The sequence below is a fragment of the Dasypus novemcinctus genome, chromosome 12 (assembly GCF_030445035.2).
Source record: "Dasypus novemcinctus isolate mDasNov1 chromosome 12, mDasNov1.1.hap2, whole genome shotgun sequence".
Classification (NCBI taxonomy): domain Eukaryota; kingdom Metazoa; phylum Chordata; class Mammalia; order Cingulata; family Dasypodidae; genus Dasypus; species Dasypus novemcinctus.
In genome coordinates, this window is record NC_080684.1 from 77,983,152 (window position 1) to 78,002,232 (window position 19,081).

General features: G+C 41.8%; 1 non-coding gene across 1 annotated transcript; it reads left to right on the top strand.

Moving 5' to 3' along the window:
- Nucleotides 1–11,619: 11,619 nt before the first annotated feature.
- LOC111760107 (U1 spliceosomal RNA) lies at nt 11,620–11,783 on the top strand. The gene has a single exon (XR_002793902.1). It is a non-coding gene; the product is annotated as a U1 spliceosomal RNA (small nuclear RNA).
- Nucleotides 11,784–19,081: the final 7,298 nt, after the last annotated feature.

Consider the following 19,081-nt stretch of genomic DNA (forward strand, 5'->3'; position numbering starts at 1 on the left):
AAATTGTCACTTAAATCAGATTGAAGAGTTTATGAGTTTATTCAGTTGTAGTTCCTTAAGTATAGCTCCTCAAGTACAATTCCTCTTGATTTTAAGATCTGTGAACTACAGTAAAAGTTTTCTTCTCCCCCACTCAACACACAGTTTTGAGTCATAGAATAACTGCTATCAGCACTTCTGTTCAAAATAAGGAAAACAGGTGTCACAGCGGAGTTACTGGTCCATAGCAGTTTTGAAATTCAATTGGGAAATATTGGAAATTCCTTGCTTTGGACTTAAGGTATGGGAAAATTTTTCCATGACTCCTAGGTATGTCCTTGGGGCTCTTGGTTTTACTCTCTGGGGCATCATTTCTATTCCATGAATGGAAACTAAGTAGTTTTCTCAGTCCACTTCTTACCTGTAGAAATATGGGAGTTCCAAATTTCATTTTGTACTATCTCTGTCCTTTTCAGTCCAAGATAGTGGTGTTTCTGTGAGTGTAATACTCTTAACAATGTGAATCTTATCAGGGATCACTAGGCAAAAGCTACACCAAAAAATCATTTGAAGATAATTCCTTCTCTTTCTTGGGCTTCTGCTGAGATGACTGAGTAACAGTGACCTTTAGCTTCCTTGAAGCCCTATTGTTTGATTGACAGAATCCATGAGGCCCACCCACCTTTTAACTCTTTAACTAACTTTTGTTTGACTGAACAGAACTTGAAACAGACCTTTAATATTTCTGAGCTCTTAGAAAAGGATTTTGCAATCACATCTTTGGCTTCAATTTTAGACCAAGATTTCCTGGTCATGCCTTAGCTTTAATCTTTGTTTGGAAACTATATTGAGGTTGCAGACAAGATGTTGGCCAGGGCATATACAGAAAATCGCCATGGGTTCAGAACCCAACCACCCAGATGAAATTAAAGCAATAGGTCAATAAAACAGTTTGACCTCACATGAGGGCTGGATGGGATTATCTGGCCTTCCAAAATTATAGGAAGCTCCTGGCTCTAGAATTCAACTAGAATTGGGAGCCAGGTCAGACTGAGCATAGGGATTGCATAGGCCTGAGTCTGTGAGTGGCAGAACTTTAGTGCCCCAAGTAAAGCAAAAGTAGGTTCACTCTGATAACTGCCACATGGCAGCCCTTTAAGCATTTGGGAATAGTTATACATAACCTGATGTTCAAATTCTTCATCTTTCGGTGGCTTTTCTCCATTCTCTCTGTTTATACACTCTCTGACAGTGTGGCATTTAGTGCTCTGTGCATACTCTGTCCAGTGCAGAGAATAGTGGGGCCATTTCATACATTCAGAAACCTTCTCTGAGGTGTGTGTTTGTGGGATGAATCAATGAAAAGGAATAAAAGGAGATTACCATGACAAGATGAGGATTGAGTAATGCCTTTTGGATTCATAGGAACCCCTCCGATTTAGTTAAGATCACCATTTATTAGATCCTTTTATATCCCCAGACTCCAGAATTAGCTCTCAGGATGTAGACATGCACACCACATATATTTTTTGCCAACTGGGGGGCTCCATCCTTGATCTCAACTCCACCATCCAGCTTCTCCACGAGTTTGGCCACATCAACTTTTTATGTCCATTTGGAATTCACCCACTCTCCTCTCCACTGTCACTGTCCAAGCCACCATCTTGGCTCATCTGGAAGACAACAGTAGCCTTCTGACATGTCTCTCCACTTAAACTCCTGTTTTCCTCCAACTCTGTTCTACACAAAGTACACTTCTAAAAACTTAAATCTTGTATTTGAATAACTACTATAAATAAAAGATCATTTCCTTACTTGAAAGTCTTCAATTACAACTTAATTCACTTAGAATACAATTTGAGCTCCTTAACAGTGTCTTCAAAGCCCTGTGGGATCTGGTACCTGCCTCTGTCACCCCACCCCACCCCTACTGTGTCCCAACCACACCAGCCTCCAGTGTCTGGGGTTTTCAAGCATAATAGGCATTATTATTCTTTTTTTTTTTTTCCAAATTCTACTCAATTTATTCATTTTTTTAAGGCATTATTATTCTTGAAGATTCTCCCAAATTATTTCACTGTCCTAAAGATTCTCACAATCTTTAATTGTGCTACCTCTCTGCTGGAAGACTCCCTTTTTCCCATCACCACCCCAACACACATCTTTGTTCTCTTCTTTGCATGATTAGGTACACTTCATCCTCCAGGCCTTCCTCAACCATCCTATCTACCCTATCCTTTTATTCTCCTATCAGGACATCATTTGTTTCCAACATGTGTTTTGCAAGTTGCCATTAAATGTTGTTTACTTGTTCATAAGGCGGCTCACTCCACCAGAGTAAGAGTTCCTTGGAAGATGAGACTATGTTTTGTTCCCTACTGTGTACCAAGGACTTAGCACAATGCCTAGTCAATAACTGGTTCTTGACAAATAGCAGGTAAATTAATGTTTATTTAAATTATCATTTCCAAAAAGGAGTTATTAATTAGGGAACATAATACCCTTCCAGACTTTCATAAAGATTACATGTATAATATATTGTGAGAAATAAATGCAATGTGTGAAAGCACTTAATACAGTGCTTATCCTCCTTTACTCCCTCCCCCTCTCCTTTCCTTCCTGCACTCAGGAAACATGGAACTTTCTTCACTATAACTTTCTGTTCTGCCCACCCACTTTCCCCGTGAAGGTTTTCTGTGATGAGATTAACCCCCTACAGAATTTCTCTCCTTCAAAGACCATGGATCAGAGGGTAAAGAGTCTTTTCTTAAAGATCTTTTAAAAATCATCTGTAAAGGGCATCATTCTTTGAGAAGTGTTCCAGCTTTCTTAGACATTGCAAGCAGTTCCTCGACAAAATTGTCCCTAGGAATACCTCAAGAATCAAGGCATAGAACCATATCTAAAGTGAATTTAGGGAAGCAGATTTGGCTCAACTGATAGAGCATCTGCCTACCACATAGGAGGTCCAGGGTTCAAACCCAGGGCCTCCTGACCTGTGTGGTGAGCTGGCCCACACACAGTACTGACGCATGTAAGGAGTGCCGTGCCATGAAAGGGGTGTCCCCTGCATAGGGGACCCCACGCGCAAGGAATGCCTCTTAAGGAGACCCACCCCAAGCAAAAAAAGTGCAGCCTATCCAGTATTGGCACCACACACACACACAGAGAGCTGACACAGCAAGATGATGCAACAAAAAGAGACACAGATTCTGGGTGCTGCTGACAAGATTACAAGTGGACACAGAAGAACACATAATAAATGGACACAGAAAGCAGACAACTGGGGGGGAGGGGAGAGAAATAAATTTAAAAATAAATAAATAAAGTACATGCCTTATAAAAAATAGTAATAATAATAAAGTGAATTTAGAAATGATAACAGGGAAGCGGATTTGGCCCAGTGGTTAGGGTATCTGTCTACCACATGGGAGGTCCGCAGTTTAAACCCCGGGCCTCCTTGACCCGTGTGGAGCTGGCCCACGTACAGTGCTGATGTGTGCAAGGAGTGCCATGCCATGCAGTGGTGTCCCCGCGTAGAGGAGCCCCACATGCAAGGAGTGCGCCCCATAAGGAGAGCCACCCAGTGCGAAAGAAAGTGCAGCCTGCCAAGTATGGCACAGCCCACATGGAGAGCTGACACAACAAGATGACGCAACAAAAAGAAACACAGATTCCTATGCCACTGGCAACACCAGAAGCAGACAAAAGAAGAATACGCAGGAAATAGACACAGAGAACAGACAACTGGGGTGGGGGGGTGAGTAGAGAGAAATAAAATAAATAAATCTTTAAAAAAAAAAAAAAGAAATGATAACAGCCACAGCTAGCACTAAGGAACACTTGCATGCTCCAGCGACTATGCTAAGTACTTTTCTTGTTCCATCTCACCTATTCTACGCAACAACCCAAAGGGAAAGATGCTGAGCAAACCCTATTTTACAAGTAATAACTTGGGGCTTAGTGAGAAGGAGTCCGTGTAAGTCTAGAATTATTATAATTTCTTAGATGTGTTCTCAGCTGTTCTTTTCTTCCTGTTTTGTACTTCAATCTGGCTTAAGTCTACACTTACCCTCGCTTGCCACAGCCCCTTAGATTTCAGCCTAGAAGAGTATTTTTTGTGAATTCTTCCTACTTCATAATCTCCTATGTGGTCTTCCCACCTTCCTTTCTCCCAAATTATTCCACATTTAATATAGATTAATATTCCTGATACATATTTTTGTACAACATCTCAATACAAAATGTTTTATTGATTACCCTGGCATTCAAGATGTCAGTTTCAGTTCTGTCTTTCATTAGTTGTATGCCTTTGAACAAGGTAATTAATTTCTCTGTGCCTCAATTTTCTTATTTCTAAAATGAAGATGATTATATTCACTCTAAAAGATTCTTAAGAGGATCAGACAAGATTTCTATTAGTCTGGATAAGTTATGCTGCTATAACAAAGGATTCCCAAAGCTCTGTGATTTCATTCTCACTCATGCTACATAGACATTGCATTGTCATCATATTCACTTCAGCTTTGGATTCAAGCTGATGGAACAGCCTTCTGAAGCAATGGCAGATGTGGCCTGTGAATAAGGGTAAACAGTAATACAATCCCCCACAGATAATGTAGATGACAATGTACTTGGCACAGTACCCTCACAGGTAGATGCTAAATAAATGTTTTCTCCTGGGAATGAACTATATGTGCTATACAGACAACAACATCTTTATTTGAAACCTGTTCCCTCAGAATGTGTGGCACTTCTATTCTAACTACGTTACAATCCTCTTCCAGTGGGTTTGCTTTTTAAATGGTTAAATTCCTCTTTATGTCTTCTGGCTTCATAATCTGGGTAGGTTAGTATTAGTTTCCTAGGGCTGCATACCAAATTTACCACGAACTGCATGGCTTAAAGCATCAGAAATATAGCTGTATCACAGTTCTGGAGGCACCTGTCCAAAACCCAGTGGGACTGCACTCTGTCTGGAGGCTCGAGGAAGAATCCGTTTTTGCCTCTTCCAGTTTCTGTGTCTGTTCACATTCCTTGGTTTGTGGCCACATCACGCCAATCTCTGCCTCCTAGTCACATTGTCTTCTTCACTTCTGTGTGTCTCTTTTAAGGGCACTTCTCATTGGATTTAGGGCCCACCAACTAATCCAGGATCTCATCTCAAGATCCTTAAGTTGGGCAGCGGACTTGGCCCAGTGGTTAGGGCGTCCGTCTACCACATGGGAGGTCCGCAGTTCAAACCCCGGGCCTCTTGGACCTGTGTGGAGCTATTCCATGCACAGTGCCAATGCGAGTGGGGAGTGCCCTGCCACGCAGGGGTGTCCCCAAGAAGAAGGTGCAGCCTGCCCAGGAATGGTGCTGCACACACGGAGAGCTGACACAACAAGATGACGCAACAAAAAGAAACACAGATTCCCATGCCGCTGACAACAACAGAAGCGGATTAAGAAGAAGCAGCAAATAGACAGAGAAGAGACAACCGGCGTTGGGGGCGGGGGGGGGCGGGGAGGGGAAGGGGAGAGAAATAAATAATAAAATTTTTTAAAAAAAGATCCTTAAGTTAATTACATCTTAATTATGTCTGTAAAGGCCATTTTCCCAAATAAGGTAATATTCACAGGTTCCAGGAGGACATGGATAGATATTTTGGCAGACAAGAATTCTACCCCTGAACCACCAATGCCTCCAAATGGACAGGTATTTTGGGGAGACACTATTCAACTCACTACAGTCACCAAGTGAGTACACTTGATCATTTCAAAGTTTGCAAACTTTATTTATGATTCAGTTGTTCTTCATTATTTTAGGATGACGCTAATCTTACGTATAATATTTTTCTTTCAGGGGTCAAGTGTTTTCTATAGACCCAGAGCTAAGAAGTTTGATGCTTGAAGAGATTTTTGTTTCACTGAGAAATTGCCCCAAATGTCAGCCCAGGTTGTCATATCAGGAAAGCAAAAAGGGTTATTATATTTAAAAACAAAACAAAGCCAACCCTCCTGTTTGCTTTCTTCTTTTTGTTTTCTGAGATTGATGGTACATCATATGTAACTCTTTCTGCTAGCATCACTCATGCAGACTATGTTGATGCCCCTAGGATTTCTCCTTGTGAAAAAAAAAAAAGGCAGATTTCTGCCTTTGACTAAGATGGAAACATAACTGTGAGTTGACTCGGGTCTTCTGAGGCATTCTCCTGTGCAATCTATCTATTCTGAAACACAAAGTCATCATAAAAGATGCTCTATGACTAAAGGAAAATCGTTTTAATTCCAAAGGATGTTACCTATCATTAATTTTATTTTAAAATAAATTACAGTTGCCTTTCTGCTTTTTGGAAGAATTAAAATGTAATTTGTATCTACCGATGGGGGGTTGGGGAGCTGGGAATCAACCTCTTCATACATATGCTTGTATTTTCTTGTGTTCGATAACAGTTAATGAGGCACGTTTTTTTCCTGTTATCACAAGTCCCCACTCTTGGTGTGAAAATATATTGATATTTGCAACCCCTTACACAGCATATGTGAGTAAGTGACAGAGAAAGGAAAGAATAGAAATTTGTTGTCATGGAAATGATTTAAAACAAAGCTGCCAATCTGAACTATGATTTGAGATTTTTGGATGTGGGAGGAAGCAATATGGCATCATCTATATTATTATGTAGCCAAAATCTTTGGAGAAATATCAACAAATATCTGGGTGGGGTTTTGCTTCCCCTCTCTCTGCCCCCATCATATGAGTATTCAGAGGTTGGGTCTATACCAATACAATAGAACTAGACAAGGGTTCAAGACTCTATGGCCCTTTGTGAATGTTTGGTACATTCAGCTTCCAGTCTCTGCATCTCTCGGACAAGCATGATTCCTGCTTAGGTGGAAAACAAACAAACAAACAAACAAAAACAAGCAAGGAAGCACTTTGAGCAGTTTCTCTCCACTTTATAGGACAAGGATTGGCCACCCAACTTCCACAAACATCCCCTTTTCTGAGAATAACCCTAAATCATAGAGTTATCTCCTATGTCCATGCCTGGACTGTTGAACCTGAGCCTTACCCTACCCTCAACCATTGGTTAAGGATTGAGACCAGACTCAGTTTGGCCAATCATGGTCTGTTTGGCCGTCACTGATTGATATGGGCATGGGCATTTGACCCAAACCAGAACAATCAGAATCATTCCTCAGAACATCTCAAACTGGAGTTTAGAGAAGAGCTGGTTTTGTTTCAGTGGTGAAGAGGTAAGATAAGAGGCCGGGCAACTAAATGTACCCATGTTACCCAGCTTGTCAAGAAATCCTTCTAAGAGAATGAAATAATAGCAGATGAGAAATGGTAAGAAAGCCTACCAGCAGTGCTCAAGTCCCTGGCTCAGCTCTCCCCCAATTCCAGCTGCATGCTAACCTTCCCACAGTTATAAGAGTCCACTGACAACCAATTCCTGCTCCTTGATCAAGTTTTTGGAGAAGAGTTTCTGTCCCTTGGAATCATAAGTGTCCTAAATAATGTCTCTCCTCTCCTTTTTGGGGTTGTGTCTAAAATAATTTCTCCTTTAAGTCCTAAGCATCTCAGGAGATGCTAAGGGCTCAGTAACCTAAACTAATGAAGTCACAACGCCCTTAAGACATTGTTAGATACGTGAGGCTGGAGGAAATTCAGTCAGTTAGACAACGGAGAGACTCTGTTTTGGTCAGTTTGCTGAGGTCTGCGTTTCCCACCTCACTAGAGGTGGTGGGAAATCTCTTCTTGGATTTAAACACAAACACTCCTTCAGGTTGCAGAAATGTTTAAATAATTTTCTTTAAAAGCACCTACACTACATACATTTCTTTGCCTCGGCAGAGCTCTTTATATCTTCCACAGCATTTTCACATCCATTATCACATTTTCCCTCTTAACAGCCTTCTGAGGAACATGGGGCCAATAGTCACCATTACCATGTTACAAAGGAGGAAGCAACTTAATCTTAAAAGGATTAAGTGTTTTGTTTAAGGCTTCTGGGTCAGTCAAGGGCAAAACCAGCCCCCAAATCAGGGTTTCCAACTCTAGAGACTTTATCACTACTCTACCCACATTTGACCAAAATCAAATTATTTTTGTGGCTTTCTCTTTGGATCCTTAATCTGAGCAAGCAGAGAAAAGAAGATGGAAGTGTCTCTCTGACTGGAGTGTGTGGATTTTTAAAAATAATCCATTGAGTTATCTACTTCATTTTATTTTATTTTATCTATCTACCTATCTATCTACTTATTTATTTAATTTTAGGAGGTACCATGGATTGAATCTGGGATCTTGTATGTGCAAAGCAGGTGCTCAACCACTGGGCTACTCCTGTTCCATGTATGTGGACTTTTAATAGATATACAAAGATTATGGCAGGGGAGAGGGTGGAGTGCAATGCTCATTTTGCTGCCTTCTCACAAAATGGAATGGATGGAAGACCTGATGCTCATAATGAACAGTTTGATGAAGTAGATTAAGGACATTATGACAGTGATGTAGGCTAAATCCAAGAAGAACAGCCCAACATGAGGAAAACAAAAAAGGGAGGGTTTCTACCATCTGCATATGCCTCAGGAGAGATTGATATTGTAGCAAGGATTTCTTTCCATATCCAGGAGGAGGGATTTCTCCTTGCTAGGAGGGCAGGCAGGCTCCTTGGTGGAAGAAGTTTGCCTGCAGAATTACTTGGTTGCAGAGCTGACATGGTCAACTACATTCTTCCTTCAACCAGGTTGGGAATCAGAGAGGGCTAGGGTGTCCAGATGGCTTTTCTTCCCTTCCCAGTCACATCCTGAGAGAAGGGACCAGTAAGACTCCATTCATGGGAGAAAAGAAATGTTGTTGTAGGGGACTGTCAGTAGCTCTAGGAATGTACATTGAAGCACCTCTTCCCAACTCAGAGCACTGAAAAGAGGCAAAGCTTTGTTGATAGAATTTGACTATTATTGGCCCATTAAGGCCCCGAAATTTGGAAAAGAGGAAATAAGGCTGACCTTTGAGTATTACACTCTCTTACCAATGCATAATGCATTAGATTCAAAAAGTAAATGGAATAAGACAGGCTGGCTCCCCGGGATGGCTGGGAATGGGGATGTATGTACAAAGGGATATGGTGGTTGTGATGGTCAACCATGGAAACAGAGGAAAAAGGGGTGATGCAGAGACAAATGTTGGTAGTGCTGTTCAAATTACGTCCAGTGGAGAAGGAGCCTTAGCCAGTGGGCACTGAGTATGCAATGCCATTCACAAAGGGCAGATGAATCCAGAGGTTGTAGCTTTGGGTTTTGAGCACTCACATCCCTGTATCAGATGAATGGCATACTAGCACTTGCTGTTGTAAGGCTTTGGCTTATCTAATTCCCCTTGTTCTGATGTCACACTCAAGAAGCAATCCTCTAATTATTATTTAGCTTCTATACTGAAATAATATATTAATCACAGAAACTTCAAATGGTCTTTGTCCTTCTGGAGGGGGTTTCTCATGAAAATGAATAACCTGGCATTCCACTTTTATACCATGGTCTCTTGAACATGATTAGCATAAACTTGTCCTGGGAGATGAACTGCATGGTATGCTGACAAAATCATATTTTGAGCTTACGAGGCTAATTATCTGACTGCTAATAATTGTAAATCTGTAAAGGTAGTAAACGGCACTCTCCAAGGTCATTTGGGAGACAGCCAGCCTGTCTTTCCATGGTAGAGTCTCCTGGTATCATGATTTGGCTGAAAAAGCACATTTTGAACTTTAGCACAATACTTTTTGAGGAACAAATAGATACAGCAAGAAGAAAACAATGTCTTGGTGGGGGAGGAGCACAAATCTTAGGTGGTGCTCAAAGGGTTTGTAGGGGGAGTGTTGTGGCCATAAGAATGTACCTCACAGCCTGTCAACCACAGAGCACTGTACTCAGAAATCCATTGCCACATTTGCAGAGGCCTTACTGCCCATGGACTGCTCTCAAGCAGTGACTGAGCACAGCAGGAATACTAAGGCAGCCTCATTCCCGGGAACACGGGACTCCTCCTGCGGCCAGTTTAGGCTTGAGGACTCCACAACAGCCTTGCCGAACCTACTTTAGATGGCACCACTGTCTAAAATGATTCACTCAACCTTCTTTCCCTCTCTCCTTTACTCAGAGTTACCATTCCACCTTGGTTTGAAGGCTCTCCCGGCCTTTTTCAGCTCCCTTGCTGGTTTTCCTCTCACAGTCACTTCGCCCAGTATAATCCTTACACATTTAGTCATGTCTTGGCATCTGCTTCTTGAAGGATGTGACTAACACAATAAAGAATGCACACCGTCAGTGCCCTGGCAGGAAAGATACAGCACATGCAGATGGGGATACTTTGAGTAGAGTTTAATAAAGGAATTACTTTCAAAGGTGTGGACAGAGTATGGAGAAATCTCAATGGAGAGTACATTTCCTTGGGGCAAGTCACCGTTCCTAGACTTAGGCCCAAAAGGGTAAGAGGAGGGAGTAGGTACTGGAACACAGACAGAGAAAGCTGCCTTACAGAGGGTGGGATCTTTGGACAAGACAGGAAGCTTCCTTCTTCCCTCTGATCTTTTATTGGTGCCAACTGGTCAACCCCACTAGAATCTGAAGGGAAAGAGAGCGTCTGATGCAGCGCCTCGAGGTCAGCCTCCTGGGACCCACATTAGGGAGGAGAGGCTGGGGAGATGATCTGGATTGGCATATGGGAGACTTCCAGCAAAGGGACAGAAGCGAGCTATGATGTGGAGGCAGCCAGCCTTCCCTCTAGACTGCCTTATAGCAGCAATGGAAAAGGAAAGCCCCAACCTGGCAAACTGAGGATGGTCTCCATTGAAGGTAGTGCTGGGTAAAGGAGAGAAGGAGCAGAGACTGAGTGCTCACTTGGCACACATTTTCTGCATAGCAAGTTCAGCCCTAAGGGCCTGTCTGGACCAGGGCAGGACCTAACTGGGTTTGGTCTTCACTCAAGTCAGGGGCTGGGTAGGAGGAAGCCATTTAGCTTTTAGGCCTAAGGACATAGTGTTTTCCTCAGGATTGATTTCATGAGGTAGTCCCCAAGGAGTCAGTGGGAGGGAGTATAGCTTTCAGTCCAGAATAGACTAATATGGTGAATTCAGAATCAAACTACCATGGCCACACATAAACATAGAAAAGAAAAGGAACCTGATGCCAACACAGGCCCTTCTTTACCTCTTCCCCAGGGAGTTTTGTTCCCTCTGGGGCTAATAATCTGAGCTGGAGCCTCTTGTTAGAGTGAGCCTAAGAATTTGAGTCTGACCTGTTGTTGCATGTCGTAGAGAGACTCTCTCTTACATGAAAGCATCTCTGAATTTACCATGGAAGTCAACAGGAACATGTGACTGAGTGAATTCCAAAACTCCACCCTCCCTCTCATGCCCCCATGCACTTGTCAAGCACCATACTTTATTGATTTTTCCTCCCGACTACAACTCTCTCCTGGTTCTGCCCACTTCTCTTCATCCCCAAGGCCACTGCCTTAGGCCAATCCACCATCATAACTTCTGGGCCAATATAAACAACAGCCACCTCACTGGTCTCCCTGTCTCCAACATGTGTCCTTTGTGTCTGTTAGGATGCTGTTGGCCGTGAGAAAGCCCAGATTTAAAATGGTTTAAATATACTTATCTGGCAGGGGAGACACCATGATCATGAAGGAGGCTTTCCCAGGGTGAGGTTTACCCGTTGCACTCCGGATGTGTTGGCCCCTGCAATTTCCCCAAATATAGGAAACTAGACTGCATAATTTGTGGTAGTGGGTGACTGCATTCATGCTTTCCCCTGAAAAAAAAAAAAGGCTTAATATTGGACCTAAGATAAACTCCTTATAAGGGCGGTCTCCAGGGCTGTCAAGGCTCTGGCACCACTTCTTTGCATCTTTTAGCCTCAAACTCCCCCATGTGGCAGCTTCATCCTCATGCCAGTAGATTGATAACTGTATCCGTTCTGCTATCATACCCAGTCTCTGCAATGTCCAGAGGTAGAGAGGGCCCTCTCTTCCTGTGTGCTCCGTGTAGATATAAGAAAACCTTTCTGGGAGTCCCCTGTGGTAGACTGAGTTATGCACCCCTACAAAAGACATGTTCTTATCCTTAATCCTGTTTCCTACGGGTATGAATTCATTTGTAAATAGGGTCCTTTGAAGATAGATTATCAATTAAAGTGTGATCTCTTTTGTGTATAGGATCTCCTAAGATCCTATTTAGGTGTGGCCCAACTGAATCAGGGTGTGTCTTCGGCTGTATTATTGGAAGCCTTATAAAGAGACTTAGGAGAAAGCCACAGAGGAGAGCAAGGATATTGCCATGAGACAAAAGGCAGAGATGCAAGCTAAGAAATCCCAAAGATGCAAGCCTGCCCCAGAACGCTACAGAATTCAGGGAGAAAGTATCGCCTTGTTGATGTCTTGGTTTTGGACTTCTAGCCTCCTGAACTGTAAGCCAATAAATTCTGGTTGCTTAAGCCACCCCTTTGTGAGGTATTTTGTCATAGCAGCCTGGCAAACTAAGGCTCACCCTTAAGAATTCCTTAATTCACAACACCACCCATAAGAGGGGGATTCAATGAAAATAAAACCAATTTAACCCTATACTGAAATGTCATTTTGAACAAGAAATTTCTATAGTTTCCTTAAGTCTCCTACAGTTGGTTTTATACAAAAATATTGATTTGCTAACTTTCCTTTATATTACTGGTATCTCTCTAGATATCTTCTGTATGATATTTAAACCACAGTGGAAAAGGTTGCTCTCAATATATGCGCTAAAAATAAAGCACAACTTTTGAAAAGTGGCAGATGGAAACAAGAAAGTCTCCACCCAGGGACCTCTGCAGATTAGATCCACATGAAGCCTTTGTTCTCCCTCTGTTCCTGCCATGCCTAAGGGATAGACTTCTTGCTGCAGCTGCCTTTGCAAAAATTAGCATCTTGCTCCTGCCAACAAAGCAGGTGACAAGCTCAGCAGCTTTCCTTTGGTTTGTTTTCCTCCATGGCAGGAGCCTGTGCCCCCTGAGGAGACATTTGTTTGTGTGATCAGTAGGCCTGCAAAGGCCAAGGCAAAGAGATGAAGGTGAGTCAGGAAGAAAAAAAATCCCACCTGGGAGCAGAACAAAACACCAGAAAAGCCAGGTCTTGGAAACAAGGCCAACGGGCATTCACCCAAATTCATGGAAGCAAGTTGACTCATGCAAAGTTGGAAACAGCTAAGATTGTTTGCATATATATGATGAATCATCTAATGTATAAGTCAATCTTGTGCATTAAAACAAATTTGACTATTTTGAACATGATCTAATGAGATTGACCTCTGTGATCATGCAGTGATCATGCCTGGGTAAGTGTGTCACAGTCAAAAGAAAAATCTATGGGTGCCCTCTGGAAGTGCCTTTCTTTGTAGCCTGCAGTTTCACCCATGTGGTGCTCAGTGTGGGGTACAAACATTGGCAATAGGCTGGTCTGAATGCTATTTGCCCAATCCATGCTGTCCTCAAATCATACTTTATTTACTTGTCCAATATCCTTCCAATAAATCCCCCTTCTTGCTTAAGTGAGCTAGAGGTGGTTTCTGCTGCTTATAACCAAAGAATCAGGAAGAGTCAGGAAGGATCTTTTTGAACACAAGTACTTTAAGATGTGCTTTTGGCTCTTTTCTGTTTACAATGCCCTTTCATACTAATTGTGGAATTAATCATACTACTCTGACCAGCTACTGGTTGTTGTTCAAACTGGTAGTGGACATCTGTTGAGTTTTCACAAGCCAGCATCTAGTCCATATTCCCTTGATACAGCACCTGGTTCCTTTAGGGAGTTCACCTTTCCCAGCTGGAAACTATCTGCTAAGCTAAGGGGCAGACACATGGCCCAGGCCATTCAGGAGATCCTTCCCATGACCAGAGGGACAAACAGACTGAACAGGAGAACCCATTTTGTCGAGCAGTAGCTCCAAGTCATTTTGAGTTTGATTTTCTGCCTCTGAATCTGTTCTTTTTGCTGTCCTATATCCTTCCAATAAATCCCACTTTTTGTTTAGGTTGTGCAGAGTTTCTGCTGCCGGTAACCAACTGATACAAATTCAGGTACCCAAAGTTTCTGCTAGAGCTGTTCAAGGGAATGGAGCTTATTAGTAAACCTAGTAAATTGATTACACGGATGCTGGTGAAAAAGTTTTTATGTATTTCACAAGGCTCTTTGCTCTCCACCATGTCTCCTCTTCCTTATCTTCCACTGCCTTGAAGTCTCTCTTCTGATTAATTTGTTGTTTATTTCAAATCCTTCTTCAAATATTTGCCTAAAATTCAGTAAATGGGTGTTATATTACCTGAAACCTTGTTTAGCCACAAATATATTTCACCCTGACAGGTTTCACAGAGAAACATGAAAAGGAGTGAGATTGGTGATATATTGTTGTCATATGATATGTGAAGTGTATGCATGTGTTTGACTATGAGTGTATAAAAAGAAAGGTAATCATTGGTGAAACAGAAAAATATAGTAAAATTTCCAAACTAACAGGGGCAAAAGGGAATAATTAATAATAATTTTAATTGAGTCAAAGATTCAATTAAATTGCTAGAAATACTAAATAATAACTGTGTATTCAAGAAATAAAAATTGCTACCAATCAATTTATGACACCCAACTTCAAAGGTGTTGCAAAAAACATATGTTTTAAAGTGATGTAGCAGTTTTTGATATGGTTATGAATTCCACAAATATATATTGGATTATGTTTGTAATCTGGTCTGTACCTGGGCATGATTAAGTTATGATTAGGGTTTTGATTGGGCCATGTCATTAGGGTGTTGAGTTCCCATCCGTTGGTGGGTGGGGACTCACAGATAAAAGACACAGCAAAGGACTGAGTTGGAGTGTTCTTAACATTGGAATTTTGATGTTGGAGTTTGATGCTGAAGTCTTAAGCTGGTGCCCTGGGAAGTAAGCACACAGAGGGCAGAGAAGCAAGCCCCAGGAAGAAGGAAACTTAAACCTAGAGAGAAGCAAGACCCAGGAATTTAGGAACTCAGGAAGCCTGAATCCTCACAGACATCGGCAACCATCTTACTCTAACATGTGAAAATAGACTTTGGTGAGGAAAGTAACTTATGCTTTATCTGTAAGCTCCTATCCCCAAATAAATACCGTTTATGAAAACCAACCAATTTCTGGCACCCCTTTGGCTGACTAATGCAAGTGATAAAACAGTAATGAAAATAATAACTGGAATTGTGGGAAGATGGCTAAGCAGGCAGCTCCAGGAATCAAACTCTCCACCAGAACAACTATTAAACAGGCAGGAAGTGTCTGAAACAACTATTCTAAAACTCTGGAGTCTGGTAGAATGCTTTAACATCCAGGGCAGAGCAGGAGGAAGGGGCTGGTAAATTTCAGTAAATACCATGAATTGCTCTCTCCCCATCAGATACCATCACACAGTCCCCCCTCTCACAATGGGCAGCTTGCTAGTGCCAGAAGGGGGCATAAAAAACCAGGTCCCCAAGATTGTGCTCCACATAGGTACAAGCAGGGAAGATCGTGGGGGTGGGAGGATGAGGCATGGGCTGATCACTGATCACTGCTTTCTTTTTTTTATGATCACTGCTTTTAATTAGCTACTTGGTATCACCAGGGGCCCAGCTCTGAGGGCAACCATTGTCCCAACCTGCCCCAGACAAAGGTGGCAGTGGAAACTTCAATATGGCAGGCTCCCTCAGAGCAAATGGAGGACAGTGGAAGGGCTGCATTTCCTGGGCAGGGTCCAAATCAAGAAAGCAAAGCTTTGGGGTGCCATGGAAAGGTTGGAGCAAGATGGTCTTCCTCTTGTAGGTCCCTGGCCTTGTTCCAGCCAGGAAAGACTAGCTTGGGAAACTCCTCTCCAGCATGCTGAGGAGCACACACACAAAAAAAAAAAAGAATTACAAAAATAAAAATAACCTAAGAGACCACTGGGACACCATCAAGCATATCTATATGGGAGTCCCAGAAAGAGAAGAAAGAGAGAATGGGGCTGAAGGAATATTCAAAGAAATAATGACAGGGAACTTCCCAAATTTAGCAAAAGACATGAATATGCACATACTGGTGGGAATGCAGCCACCATATGACTCAGCAATTCCACTACTAGGCATATATCCAAAAGAATTGAAAGCAGGGACTCAAACAGATATTTTCCCACCGATGTTCACAGTGGTCTGTTGGAAACTGAGGCACAGTGGTCTCGCTAGGAGAGACGTGCTGTCTCCATGGCTATGCTTGCAACATAAGGAATGCAACGGTTGAATGTTTGATGGCTATCAGGATGATGCCACAGGCAGAGATAAAAATGAGCACATATATTTTATAGTAAATAGAACACTTAGACTTTGCACCTTGAGATAAGACTTTTTTAATTCCTTAGATCATGAGTAATGCTACTAGTTAACTGCATGTTGCTGCTTGTTCTTACGTAGACTAGGGTATATAGAGAGCCCCTCGTAAACAATAAAATGGTCTGATGAGTCTCTACTCGTAGACCCCTGATCCCAGCCCTCTCTCTTTCTTTCTCTTTGTTTCATTCTCCTTTTTCTCTTTCTTTCATTCCCAATACCCTTTGGGCTGACATTCCGATAGTGGTCTTGTTCACAATTGTCAAAAGATGGGGACAACTCAAGTGCCCATCAACTGATGAATGGATAAATAAAATGTGGTATACTGGGAAACGGACTTTGGCCCAGTGGTTAGGGCGTCCGTCTACCATATGGGAGGTCCGCAGTTCAAACCCCGGGCCTCCTTGACCCGTGTGGAGCTGGCCATGCGCAGTGCTGATGCACGCAAGGAGTGCCGTGCCACGCAAGGGTGTCCCCCGCGTGAGGGAGCCCCACGCGCAAGGAGTGCGCCCGTGAGGAAAGCCGCCCAGCGTGAAAAGAAAGAGCAGCCTGCCCAGGAATGGCGCCGCCCACACTTCCCGAGCCGCTGACGACAACAGAAGCGGACAAAGAAACAAGACGCAGCAAATAGACACCAAGAACAGACAACCAGGGGAGGGGGGGAAATTAAATAAATAAATAAATCTTTAAAAAAAAAAAATGTGGTATATACACTCTACGGAGTCAAAAACAAATGATGTTTTGATATATGCAACGAAATCAATGAACCTTGAAGACATCATGTTGAGTGAAAGAAGCTAGACAAAAAAGGACAAATATTGTGTAACCTTACTGATTTGAAAAAATAAGCAAACACATAGAGACAGGATCCAGAATGTAAATACCAGGGGATAGGGTAGGGATAGGAATAGAGAGTAAAGGCTTAAAATGTGAAGAATTTCTTTTTGGGACTATGAAAAAGGTTTGGGTGTGGTGGATGTGGCTCAAGCAGTTGAGTGCCTGCTTCCTACATAGGAGGTCCCCGGTTCGGTTCCCAGTGCCTCCCAAAAACAAAAAACAAGCAACAAACGAAGGCAGTTAGTTTGAGGGAGCCAGCTCGAGGGAGTTGATGTGGCTACATGATAGGTCCTGTTCTAAATGTGTCACATTTATTAAATAATTTAATCCTAATAATCCAATAGGGGTAGTGTGCTAAGTTAACACAGTTGATATCCATAATTAGCCAAACAGATGGCCTAGGCTTAACATAAATTCAATGTGGGATTTAAAGGATTTATTTGAACTGACAAATTTATGTTTAAATCTAAGCAACAGTTAAAATGGTGTGATGCAATATTGCTCTGAGGTTTACCTTTATGAGAGCGATTTCTAAAATTGTGTTTAAAAATTCATTCTTTGTTTTGTTTCAATCCATACAATATTTTCAAAAATATTGCATTGTTTCTAATGTTTTTTCTATGCATCTTAAAAGGCCCATGGCCCAAATGCAATAAATATTTTATTTAATTCCTTATTTCTACTCCTGGTTTTATAAATTGAAAAACACTGTTCCTCTGTGGAATACTGCTGAGTTGATGTTCTCTTGTAACCTGAAAAAATCCCAGGGTTCATGTGGCCAGTCTGAAGATGGTAAGCCCCACCTAGAAACACAGGCGCATTAAGCAAGAATAATCACCATCTTTCAGTTTCTTTATTTCCATTTCTCAGAAAACATTAAAGGGGATCCAATTAATAACTCACATCATTTCTTAAAGTTTTCTTTTCTTCATTCTTCTTCTTTTATAATTGTCTGATATACCAAAGCTCTCCCAAGACCTTTTATCCCCCATTTCTTTCACAAAACTCCCCTCCAAGGTTTCCTGAATATCTCCTAACCTTGTATGGTCTTCACATTTTCTCACTGACCTCCTTTCTTTCCATCATTTTGAATTCTTTTAAGAAAGCCTCAGCCCTGTCTGTTGACAATTCCCCATTACAGATGCTCTGGTTCTTCCTGCTCTTATTAGTTGGGTATGTATGATAAGGACAAAGAGGTAAGTATCAAATTGAGGGAAAGAGAGCAAATAATTTTACTAGGAGTGTCCACAGAAGGTGTAGTCAAGAAGGAGGCAGAATATTTATTTATACATTATTAATACTTTATTTTTGTAAAATGTCCCATGGTCATTTACATTGATAAACATTAGGAGTCTCTTAAAGATTTACAATCACATTAGCATATTAAAGGCTCTGAGAAGTCCTGCAGTAAAGAATCCTATTTATCTTTGTTTAATCTTGTATTTCTCAAACTTGTTTAAAAATGTATCTTCTTCCCCCTCCTTTCCCCTCTACTGAAGTACCAAAGGAATACAATTTCAGTAACGTGGCTCTAAGTTATAAAAAATGTAAAAGTATTTGATGATATACTTGTAACATACACATAGCTTGGTGGGACAGAAGTTTCAGAGAGAAAAGTAGGTACCATTTTTCCCTTTGTCTTACAATTGTGACAACAGTTAACTTAGCTGAAATAGCCACCGAGTCTGCTTGACCAGTATTTATACAGCTACCAGTTGCAGAACTGGCTCTAGACAACAGTTGTCCCCGAATTTGATTTTGCCAGGATGTTTTGTATTCATACCTCCCTGGACACCTTGATTTACCTTGGACCTTAGCCAGCCCTTGCAGCTAATGTTGGATATTAGTCCATTAGCCCATTAGTCCATTAGCTGTTATGGAGG